The 4,225-nt window shown below is 38.7% G+C and overlaps 1 non-coding gene across 1 annotated transcript; it reads right to left on the bottom strand.

Annotated features, from left to right (window-relative positions):
- Window positions 1–1,806: 1,806 nt before the first annotated feature.
- On the bottom strand, window positions 1,807–1,913 carry LOC136151962 (U6 spliceosomal RNA). The gene has a single exon (XR_010660124.1). It is a non-coding gene; the product is annotated as a U6 spliceosomal RNA (small nuclear RNA).
- Between the last annotated feature and the right edge of the window lie 2,312 nt (window positions 1,914–4,225).

Genomic DNA, 4,225 nt, shown 5'->3' with positions numbered 1-4,225 from the left:
TTGCTTTGGATAGTATGGCCACTTCAACAATATTAATTCTTCCAGTCCCAGAGCATAGGATATCTTTCCATTTCTTTGAATCATCTTCAGTTTCCTTTATTAATGTTTTATGATTCTCAGCATATAGGTCTTTCACCTCCTTAGTCAGGTTTATTCCTAAATATTTTATTGTTTTGACATGATTGTAAAAGGTCTTGCTTTTTAACATTCCCTTTCTGATAGTTCTTTGTTTATGTCAGGAAATGCAAGATTTCTGTATGTTAATCTTGTATTCGGCTACCGTGCTGAATTTATCAGTTCTGGTAGTTTTTGTGTGGAGTCTTTAGGATTTTCTATATATAGTATTGTGTCATCTGCATATAATGACAATTTTACCTCTTCCCTTCCAATTTGGATACATTTTATTTCTTGTCTGATTACTATGACCACGATTTCCAATCCTATGTTGAATGAAGTGGTGAGAGTGGGCATTCATATCTTGTTCTGGATTTTAGCAGGAAGGCTTTCAGCTCTTCACCATTCGGTATTATATTGGCTGTGTGTTTGTCATAAATAGCTTTTATGATGAGATGTGTTCCCTCTATACCCACTTTGGCTAAAAGTTTTTCTCATGAATGGATGTTGAATTTTACCAAATTCTTTTCCTTCATCTATTGAGATGATCATTGGTTTTTATCTTTTCCTTTATTGATGTGGTGTATCATACTGATTGATTTCTGTGTGTTGAACCATTCTGTGACACTGGGATGAATCCAACTTGGTCATGGGGTATGATCTTTTTTATGTGCTGTTGGATTTGGTTTGCTAATATTTTGTTGAAAATTTTTGCATCTTTATTCATCAAAGATATTGGTTTGTAACTTTTTTTTTTGGTAGTGTCTTTGTTTAGTTTTGGTATCAGGGTGATGGTGGCTTCATAGAATGTCTTTGGGAGTATGTCTTTGCTTCTCTTCAGTCTTCTAGAAGAGTTTGAGATGGTATTTTTGGTAGAATTTGCCTGTGAAGCCATCTGGTCTTGTACTTTTGTTTGTGGAGAGGTGTTTTTTTTTTTTTTTTTGTAATTACAGATTCCATTTCACTTTCAGTCTATTAAAATCATCTGTTTCTTCTTGGTTCAGTTTTGGTGGGCTATATGTTTCTAGAAACTGGTACATTTCTTCTGGGTTGTCAATTTGTTGACATGTAATTATTCGTAATATTCGATTAGGGTTTTTTGTATTTCTGCAGCATTGGTTGTTATTTCTCCTTTCTCATTTATTTTGTTTAGTTGGGTCCTCTCTTCACTGTGAGCCTGGCCTCTGTTTGTCAATTTTGACACCTCTGTCAATCTTGTTTACCCTTTTAAAGAACCAACTCTTGGTTTTATTGATTTTTTTTCTATTGTTTTTTAATCTCTACTGCCTGCAATGCAGGAGACCCAGGTTCGATCCCTGGGTTGGGAAAATCCCCTGGGGAAGGAAATAACAACCCACTCCAGTATTCTTGCCTGGAGAATCCCATGGACAGAGGAGCCTGGTGGGCTACAGTCCACGGGATTGCAAAGAGTTGGACACAACTGAGCAACTTCACTTTCACTTTTATTTATTTCATCTTTGATCTTTATTATTTCCTCTCTTCTGTTGACTTTAGTCTGTGTTTGTTCTACTTTCTGTAATTCTTTTAGGTAGTAGGTAAGGTTGGTTTTTTTTTTTTTTTGATTTTTTTTTTTTCTAATTTTATTTTATTAGTTGGAGGCTAATTATTTCACAACATTTCAGTGGGTTTTGTCATACATTGACATGAATCAGCCATAGAGTTACACGTATTAAAAATATGGAACGCTTCATGAATTTGCGTGTCATCCTTGCGCAGGGGCCATGCTAATCTTCTCTGTATCGTTCCAATGTTAGTATATGTGCTGCCGAAGCGAGCACGGTAAGGTTGTTTATTTGAGATCTTTCTTATTTTATGAGGAAGGCCTGTATTGCTATGAATTTCCTTCCAAGAACTGCTTTTGCTACATCCCATAGATTTTGTATGATTGTGTTTTCATTGTCATTTGTCTCAAGGTATTTTTAAATTTCCTCTTTGATTCCATCATTGACCCATTAGGTTCTTAGTAGTATGTTGTTTAGTCTCAATGTCATCCTTTGCTTCTCAATTATTTTTCTGTGGTTTATTTCTAGTTTCATGCTGTTTAATGCTTTTGTGGTCAGAAAAGATGACTGAAGTAATTTATACACTCTCAAATTTGTTGAAGCTTGCTTTGTGTCTTAGTATGTGGTATGAAGATGTTCCACAGATGCAATGCACATGAACTTGGGCAAACTCCGGGAGATGGTGAGGGACAGGGAGGCCTGGTGTGCCGCAGTCCATGGGGTTGTGAAGCGTTGGACAGGACTTGGCGACTGGGCAACAACAACATGAGGATATTCCATGTACACTTGAAAAGCATGTGTATTCTAGGTTCTGTTACTGTAATGTCCTGAAACCACCAATTAGTCTAACTGTTCGAATGGATCATTTAGGATAATTTGATGCCTTTTAATCTAATGTCTTTTATTTCCTTTAATCTAATGGTTCTGCTCACTCTTTTTCATACAATTTATCTACTGAACTCAGCTATCTGACTTGGACTCCCCACAGTCCGGATTTTGCAGATTGTACACTAATTGTACTTCCCTTGTGGCTCAGCTGGTAAAGAATCTGCCTGCAATGCAGGAGACCTGGGTTCAATCCCTGGGTTGGGAGGATCCCCTGGAGAATGCAAAGGCTACCCACTCCAGTATTCTGGCCTGGAGAGTTACATGGACTACAGTCCATGGGGTTGCAAACAGTTGGACATGACTGAGCAACTTTCACACTAATGGTGTATTTCAGTATGTCTTTGTCCTCTATTTCCTATAAATTGGCAGTTGAATCCTGAGGCTTCGTCAGATTCAGGCTTAATCTCTTTGTTAAGACTACACATTATTATGAATTTATGTATGTAAACTTATTTATATGGTTTCAATTCATTCTAATTATTACCCTTATTGAAACTCAAATTGTCCCATCTTTGACCAATGGAGAACTTCTTCAAGTTAGCCTTCCTGGGTCCTCTGGACATGACCCTAGAAGTCTTTAATAGTTCCTCTGCTCTCTGGTATGATAAGATATATTATGTTCATTCTATACATTTCCTGCCCCAGATCTAGAATCATCCAATTCTCCAAGTAATCTTTGCTTCTTTAAATGGGAGTTGGTATTTCAAAACTGCAGTCCAGCTGGTAAGAGTGAACACTACTAGTGAAAGCAATGCAGGAAACCAGATATTTGATACTAATGATAATTACTCATTTCACTCCATATTACATATATATATATATATATATAGACACACACACTGTGTGTGTGTGTGTGTGTGTGTGTGCACTCAGTCGTGTCTGACTCTGCAACCCCATGGACTGTAGCCCGCCAGGCTCCTCTGTCCACGGGATTTCCCAGGCAAGAATACTGGAGTGGGTTGCCATTTCCTCTAATATTACCATCATCAATACACTGAAAAGTTAAATTTTTGCTAATGCTCTTCCCAAACTCCTCCCCAGTTTTACAGTAATTTTGTACCAATATTTCAGATTATAAATCCATCTCAGATTATACTCTTTGTGGCTCTCAGCTCCAAATCTTTGTTTGCTGTGCAATAATGGAGCTGAACTCTGCAAATACTTCTCCAATATCAGCTGGTTTAATGTTAGGTTTTGTTAATGGAGGGTACTTTTGGGAGTGGAGGCGCAGAGGTACTGGAGAAGGAAGAGGTTTCTCTTTCTGATTCTTGCATGCTTATCTCTTTGGGTTCCCCTGCAGAGCCTGTGGTTCCTTCCAGCAGTGCCCACTAGCCAACAACAAGCAGCAGCTTCCCAGGGCAGTTTCCCCCCAAGCACTGTTTTTTAGATGGCTTCATGGAGTGGTATGCTGCTGGCATATCACCTTCCTGTAAGTGGCTGCTCTGGGCACTTTGCAGTGAACTCTGATAAAGTCACTTCTCTGTGGATAGCTTCTCCAAGAACTCCAGGGAGGATTTAATGGGTTCCATGGGGGCCACCAAAGAACTGATGCTTTTGAACTGTGGTGTTGGAGAAGACCCTTGAGAGTCCCTTGGACTGCAAGGAGATCCAACCAGTCCATCCTAAAGGAGATCAGTCCTGAGTGTTCATTGGAAGGACTGATGTTGAAGCTGAAACTCCAATACTTTGGCCACCTGATG

The sequence above is a fragment of the Muntiacus reevesi genome, chromosome 20, assembly GCF_963930625.1.
Source record: "Muntiacus reevesi chromosome 20, mMunRee1.1, whole genome shotgun sequence".
NCBI classification, from domain to species: Eukaryota; Metazoa; Chordata; class Mammalia; order Artiodactyla; family Cervidae; genus Muntiacus; species Muntiacus reevesi.
This window is presented reverse-complemented; position numbering and strand designations above follow the sequence as displayed.